Raw genomic sequence first — 8,520 nt, 5'->3', positions numbered from 1 at the left:
TACATGGAGTCTGTAAAAGCTGGTGATGGGCTCAAGGGGTGTGGTCTTATTGGGAAGCACGGGGGTGGGTTGAGCAGAGGGGGAACACTTGGGTGGTAATCACGGGGTGTAGAGCACGCGGTGGTGAGCATAGCTATGTGAGAACACGCGGTGTGCACTGGGGGTTGGCCACGGCGGGCCTGAGCACAGGGTCTGAAAACAGGGTGCACGCACAGCGGGCTTGAGCAGAGTGGGGCTTAAAGAGCCGGATGTTTAATAGCACAGGGAGATTTAAGCACAGACGGGTGAACCAAATGTGTGACAAGCATAGGGGGCGATCACAGGGGGGGGCTAAGCGCAAGCGTGCGGTTAATAAAAGGTCAGTTATTAACAGGGTACGAGGGGGGGACCCCTTGGGAGTGATGTTAGCGGTGCGCATAAGGGCGTGAGCACATGGGATTTGAGCATTGAGGGTGTGAGCACAGAGGTGTTTGATCACAATTGCACAGCGACATAAGTGGGGGTTCGCATTAACTGGGAGAAAGTAGTGTGCGGAAAAATATTGGCTGAGCTAAAGGGTGGGGGCGCACAAGGGCATGAGCAAAGGTGTTTGACTGAAAGCCGCGGTTAAACAGTGTCGGAGAGCACAGGAGGGTGAGCACGAGAGTGGTTGCACAGGAAGATGAGCGCAGTGGGGTTGTGAGAACACGGAGGTGAGAGCAGGGAGCTGAGCACAAGTGGGTGACACAGGAGGTTGAGCATAGAGAGGGTGGTCACAACAATGGTAGGTGATCACAGTGGGTATAGCACAGGTGGGTGGGCACAGCTGGTTGAGCGGAAGGGCGTAGAGCAGTGCGGGTGAGTATAGGAGTGAGGGAGAGTACAGGGAGGGGATTGAGTACAGGGTCGTGTGAGGAGCTCAGGGGGTTGAGCACACGTTCAGGTGAGGAACAGGAGTGGGTGTTTAGCAAAGGGAGGGAAGTGTACATAATTTGGGGAGCAATTGGATAGATTACGGAGGGAACGGGGGAACGTGGAGCACAGGCTGTTGAGTATACGAGCATGAAGCACAGTGGAAGAGCACAGGGATATAGGTGAGCACATTGAGCGGTTTGTAGGCCGTGGGAGCGTGCTGAACACAGGGAGTGTTGAGCACAGTGAGTGGGTTTAGCACAGGGTGGGCTTTGTTCACATTTGTGTGAGCAAAGGGTTGAGGTCAGCACAGGGCGGGGGGGAGCACAAACGTTGACCATAGGGGGGATGCACAACGGGGGTGAGCACAAGTGCGTGACAACAGAGAGTGAGTACAGGGTGTGGACCACAGCAGGAATAGCATTCGATAGGATGAGCCAAAGGGTGCGAGCATAGTGGGACTGCGCACAGCGGGTGAGCAAAGGGGCAGCGAGGACATAGGGGTTAGTTGTGAGAACTCTGATTGAGTACAGATAACGGGGTGTTGAGCACATGCGGTGTGAGCAAACTGGAGGCTGAGCACCGGGCACAAACAGTCACACGGTCCTGATGTTCACCTTCGCAGCACAGATCAGAGCGAATGTTTGTGTAATTACCTCTACTATGTTTTATTTCCAGGTCCGCCCCGTAAACCCACCATTTCCCTGAAACCAGATTCCCGGGTGTTTGTGAGAGGGGAAAGTGCTGAAATCTCATGTTCTGCGAATTATCCTGGCAGCAATTTCTCTTTATACAGAGACGGCCAGTTTATCACATCACAAGCTACAGAGAACAACAGCACGGCCACATTCACGCTATCGGAGTTCAGGGCAGGAAATTACTTTTGTAAATATAATACACACGTTGACGGACGAGAATTCACATCACCAGAGAGCGAGAGAGTGGAAATCTCTGTGTGGGGTAAGAGCGAGAGCCTGGAATCTCTCACCAATGGTCATTCACTTGTGTTAAGAAAAACAAAAACGTTTTCGAGTTCCAATCAAAGACAACCACTGTTGGGCGCGCGCCGATCTTGGTCTGGCACGGTGTCTTAAGTTTGTGTCCATCCAATCATGGTGCGTACATTAGGTTATCTGGACAAAATCATGCTGGGTTCAGGTGAACACCTCATGGGGTGTAGTGCCTCACATACATTCACATTGTCCTTAAGACCCCTGTTATGAGATGCTCGTTATTTTGTTAGGTGGGATCATTAGTACATTCCTTTCAAGTGACTGGTTATTTCTTTTCAGTATCTCGGGATGGTACCAAGTTCCTCTAGTTTAAACAACTTGCTCGTTAGCTGCTGTTTCTGAGTGTTGCCTTTTGTTGCTCTTGAGTGTTAATCATGAGTGTCAGTACAGTTGCCCCACACGACTAACTTAAAAGTTTACCCATTCGCAACATCTACTATGATACTAACATAATAATAATAATAATCCTTGCAATTAATATAGCACTTTTCACGTCGGGAGAACGTCCCAAAGCGTTTCACGGAACACATTGTAAAGTGAATTTACTGTATGCTTGTGGGCGAACGCGGCAGCCAATTTCGCACAGCAATGTCCCACAAACAGTCGTAGATTGAAAATGACCAATTTATTACTATTTTGTTTTTTGGAGGGATTATTATGAGGCGTGTGGAGTAAGGACACTTGCCCAATGTTTCGCCCTGACCTGCCCGGAATTGAACTCAGGTCTCTCGCTTGCAAAGCGAGGGCTCTAACCACTGAGCTACAGAACTCCACAAACTTTCCGCCAACCGTCACACACCATCTGTTCCTCCATCCCTCCCACACACACCATCCCACAGCCTCATGCCTTCCCAAACACTCTTTCTCTAGAGAAGGTATCTCTTCCTCTCCAATGTATCTACTTTACCAACATTCTTTGTGACGTCGTTATTCCTAAATTCCCGGTTTGACCTCAGGAAGTGATGTTAACCTGTTGCTTGAAAACTAGTCTGAAAATCACACGAGATTTTCAAACTGAATTCCCGGCTTGTCGTCCCTGGGTGCAGTTATGTGTTACCACAGTCCACGGCATCACAGCCTTTCCTGGTCACCCCGGTCCAAGCCGTCGCTCCCCCTCCATCTGTGTATAACACTAGCTGGTGTCTGTCCTGAACCTGTCCCTCAATCCGACCCCATCCTTCCTCACCTCGTCGTGATGCCTCTTCCATGCCGAGAAACATCCAAATGGTCGTTTTTACGCTGTCCGTTTCACAGAGCGAGTGATTGTGTCATTATGTTTAATATATTTCACTTCCAGATCCGCTTCATAAACCCAGAGTGTCAATAAAGCCAGATTCCCGGCTGTTTGTGAGAGGGGAACGTGCTGAAATCTCATGTTCTGGGAATTATCCTGCAAGCAATTTCTCTTTGTACAAAGATGGCGAATTTATCGCATTACAACCAGTTGCAGAGAAAAACAACACGGCCACATTCTCCCTACCTGAGGTCAGAGCAGCAAATTATTGGTGTAAATATACTACACACATAAACGGCCGAGAATTCACATCACCAGAGAGCGAGCGGTTGGGAATCACTGTGACGGGTAAGAAATGAGCAAAATTTCGCCCAATGACCCCTTTGTGTTTTGACCTTTTCCCGCTAATCTTGTTATAACTGCTGCTTACACCACCGATCATATTTGCATGTTATCTCCAGGTTTTGGCTGGAGTGTTTTTGACGCTGGGCGGAAACCCAACCCCGCGAAAAAACAGTTTCCAGGTATCCAAATTGAAGGGTGATCATCACACGGCAGGTCCGCGGTTTAAAGTTTCTTTCCTTTTCGCAGAGGTAGAGACGCTGTTCTAATCCTCTCAACTTTAAAATATATTTTTCGTGAGACAAGGTGTGGCTACCACAGATTCTGCTACAACTTAAAACCTGATATATAACCAAATTAACTACATTGCTTGTCATTGAGCAAAATATGGTAAACAATCCCTTCTTGTGCAGCGAAGACCATAGGTCTTGGGAACCGAGATGGAAGAATCCGGGCTTACAGTGACCGATCTGCTCCCCAACCTATGCGAATGAGCCAGGCTGGGCTGTGCGGACACGCCTGTCTCATGGATTGGATTGCAGACCACCATCAAGGCTGCATTCCGATCTTCTGCAGATTGGCGAGTCACCAGCGCAGTCCCCAAAGAAGTCCAGTTCAGCTTCTCTTCCCCGAACTTGGAGGACGAGAGGTTTATCTCATGAGGAGAGATCAGAAAATCGTGGCCTATTTTCATTGGAACAGAGGCAAGATTGGTTTCTGTAGCATTTTCACATCAGGAGGAAATAAAACCTCAAGGATGTCTTTAAAACGATAAGTTGTTTCCCCATATTAGCTCTTCAAATTCGACAAATTAATGTGCATCCATTTCTATCTCTAGGACACTGGAACTGGAAATACACTTCTGCACTGGTTGCGGGGATTTTCACAGCGACAGTGACCATTTTGTTCATCCTGAGAATCTCTGTGTATAAGAGAGGTAAGTAAACACTATTTTAACGGAATATAGCACATCATTGCTGGGAATAAAGGAAGGGCCAGCAATGAACGTACCATTGTGTGTTATTTTTATGTGCCAACGGTAAGCGCTATTGTAAGATAACCTGTGTGAGGGTATTTGGGGTTTAACAACTCTTTCATTACTAGGAGACAGCATCACAATTTCTGAGTCAGAGAGACATGGCTGTGTTTATGTTAACACATAGACAATGGGCAATGTTAGATTGCACATAGAGTAAGTGGCACTGTTGTGTTTCACAGGCTGTAGAGAAGCAAACTCTTCCATTGAGAACATTGTCAGTGACCGGTAGCCGTTGTAGAAGCTACTGTAGTTTCACAATGTTGGTTGAAAGTTGAACTTTTGAGTCTGTACCACATGTAAGATCATTAAAGCGAGATCCCATCTGCCAGATGATATGGATGCTGAAGATCCTGTGGGGCTATTCGAAAAGAGAACGGCATTTCTGGCTCTCGGTGTCCTGGCCAACAATACACCAAATAAAATGGATCGATCACTCCATGACTGTTTGTTGGAAACCGATGTGTGCAATTGATTGGCAAGGTTGACTCCAAAAATGGCAATCAGCTTCCTGCAATTCAACTGAAGCTCATTGAGACGCCTCGAAGAGGTGATCAGTGACAAGGTGGAGACCTGTAGTCCGTGATCAGAAAACTTGCCTCTCTGGGTTAGTTTCCTGGGCAGGTCGAAATGTTGGGCAAACTTCCTTACTCCACGCTTCACTGTGTACTTAGCAGGAAGTAAGAACCAAGTTGTTGGTCGATGTCTGTATTACTTTTCCGCGGGCAGTAATTTCTTCAAAAAATAATACATTTTTTATTCAATCCGCGACTGTTTGTGGGACACTACTGTAGAAATTTTGGTTGCCTCGTTTCCCCCACAAAATATGTAGTCAAGTCACTTTTCAGTATGTTCTTTGAAGTACTTTGAGACATCTTCAATATAGTAAGGCGCTATGTAAATTCAAGAATTATTCTTGTTATAAAACGCACTATAAAATGCAAGAATTATTCTTGTTATTTTATTTTGATCAAACCAATGCAGGAGGAATATCCATCTACTATCTGAATAGACATTTTCCTGTTATATTCTGTAACAAAAAACAGATCGTATCCCACAACAATCAGCAGGTTATGTTTAACAATCCAACATTTTAAAGAATATACGATAAATTATAACAATGAGTGGTAATGTTATACTGTTTATATTATACTGACTAGTGATAATAATATTCAATACTGTTGTAGAGATAATTGCTGGGGCGTGAAGAAGTGATCGAACTGTAAACCAGAGGGAATTTGGAAATATCTGAAATCCCGTCGACCGATGCCTGTGGTTGAGGTGTGGGGATGGTGGCGGTGGGTGGGCGAGTGGGGTCGCGGAGGTCGCGTGGGTAAGAGGAAATTGCACTTGACAACGATTGCCTGAGAAGGGCTTTGACGCTGGATGAAAGGAGAGGATTATAATTAATAAAACTACAATACACCTTGGTAATGCAGAACGTTAACACTTTTTGTTATATTTTTTTCTTGCAGGTAAACAGAAGAGTCAAATGTAAGAACATTTCTACACTAATCCCATTCGCTGTTGTGTCCTCATCGCATCTGTGCTGTTGCTCGACCCTCCACTGGTGCTCTCTATTTTAATACCTCCCCACCCCCATCAACACACACATGCTGCAGCCCAAACTCACTTACACCCCACGCAATCCCTCCGCCTGCCACACACATAAACTCCTCCATATACACACACCCTCCCTGCACACAATCATACTCAATCCCAAATGACAAACCCCGCACAGACATACGCCCACCCACACACACCGTCCCCCAATCATAACTTCCTTCATATACCCATCTTGCACAAACACCCTCCCCCCAAACGCTCCTTTCCACATACATGCACCCTCTCATACACACATCTCCCCCACACACGCGCGCACTCCGTCATATACTGTCCTGCACATACACTCTCCACCATATACACACACATCTGCACACAACCTACCCGCTTCCCCACATACACACATATAGACATACTCCTCACACAGACATACACAGGCGCTGTGCCGCACAGTCGTCCACGCTCCACACAAGGACTCTCCCCACACACTCTTCCTCACTCACCCACACAAACCCAATTGGCCCACACACACTTTCCCTCAAAGTACAGCCTCCACCCACACACAGACACCCTCCCCCAAAACAGACACCTTCCGCCCTTACACACCCTTCCTCCCCACAAAAACAACTTCCCCACACAAAGCCTAGCCCCATACAAACACCTACCCTCCATACACAATTACCATGTACCCAGACATATACGTCTGCCACACAAGCACCCTCCCAAATATACACCACACCCACAAGCGCACATACTCCCGCGAAAACTCTTTGTTGCACACACACATAATCCCACCACACATACACCCTCCTTGTCATCGCTCTCCTCTCTCTTTGTTTCTTTTTCAGGACCGTACCGACAGTAGGCGTTCCCCAAGGAAGCAACGTCACATGTGAGTGATAGGTTTCCTGGGTTTGTGTTCAGAGGGAAATAATTCTGGTCACAAACAGGCCTGGTCAGCCATGTGCCCGAACAACTCACAAACCCATCGCTTGATTACTAGCCACTCCCAAAGCAGACACTATTGCTCTACTAGTCTTTCTTTGTGGCTGTATCACTCCCCGTCTCTCTTATTCTATCTGAATATGTCTGTATGTGTCTGCTTATCTGACTGTGTGTCTGTGTGTTTGTGATTCTGTTTCTCTCTGTCTATCTTTGTGTCTGCGACTCTGTGTTTCCCAATCTCTTTGTATGTGTCTGTTTGTCTACTTGTCGTTCTATTTTTCTCCATTTCAGACTGTATGCTTGCCCGCATGTCTGACTGCGTGTCTGACCGTGTGTCTCTCCAATAACTCACTTCTCTGAATTCCAGCCCCTTCATGTGTTCTCTCCTTCAGATGGAATGTTAAACTAAGTTTTCTTCTGTCTGGTCATGTGTAAAATAAATGTCCAGCGGCACTATTAAAAGAAGCATATAAGTATTTCCCATGGTCCTAATCGACAAAATACCCTAACAAAGTCGTTCTTTCACTCCATGCCAGCTTGAGGGACACACGCAGTGTTTATTAATATATTACTGTTTGTCTAATATTTATTATTGCCGTCAACATTAATGATTATAAATTGTAATTTTAATATCGCTGATAATATTTTAAATAACGGTGTGTGTTACTGAAATGCGCCTGTGTTATACCACGTTTCTGTTTGTTTCAGATGCGACGGTGAGAATTGCTTCTCGCTCTGTGCCTGCAGAGGTGAGTAGTGACGAGATAAATATTTCAACCCAGCTCAGGCCCTGTGTCAGCCCAGTTCAGGCTCCGTCTCAGCCCAGTTCAGGCTCAGTGTCAGCCCAGCACAGGCTCAGTGTCAGCCCAGCTCAGAACTACGTGAGCCCAGCTCAGGCCCTGTATCCGTCCGGCTAATGGCCCGTGTCATGCCAGCTGTGGCCCTACGACATAGTGGCTCAGGCTGTGTGAGTCACGCTGTGTGAATCAGACCCAGAGCAAATCAAGCCACGTGTCAACTTGGCTGAGGCTCTGTGTCAGACGAAATAATCCTCACGACTCTGTCCTTGGTTCCCTCAATTTCATCATATATATTTTCCGTATTATTGACATTATCAAAAGGCAATCAGTCAACTTGAACAAGCATGCGAATGGCAACCCAACTCTACTTCTTTGTCTCCACCATTGACTCCAGGACCACTGCTGTCCTGACAGGATGTTGGTATACATTGTATCGGCTAGACTCAGTCGACAGCATTGTTGCCTGACGCCAAGCTTTGTGGGTTTGACTTTGACATTACTAGTAAATAAACGGGAGATTTTCCATTGTCCTGGCCGGTATTGGTCGCTAACTTAATAATGATAATACGCTTTGCGTTCGCTATATTTCCTATTACATGAGGAGTATGTGACATAGTGCTTTACTACGACGTGGAATTACTGCGTGTCTGTGGGATGTTGCTGTGCACGATTTGAGTGTTCTGCTCTGTTGCAACC

Source organism: Callorhinchus milii, unplaced genomic scaffold (assembly GCF_018977255.1).
Source record: "Callorhinchus milii isolate IMCB2004 unplaced genomic scaffold, IMCB_Cmil_1.0 Scaffold127, whole genome shotgun sequence".
Taxonomy (NCBI): domain Eukaryota; kingdom Metazoa; phylum Chordata; class Chondrichthyes; order Chimaeriformes; family Callorhinchidae; genus Callorhinchus; species Callorhinchus milii.
Note: the sequence above shows the minus strand (reverse complement) of the source record.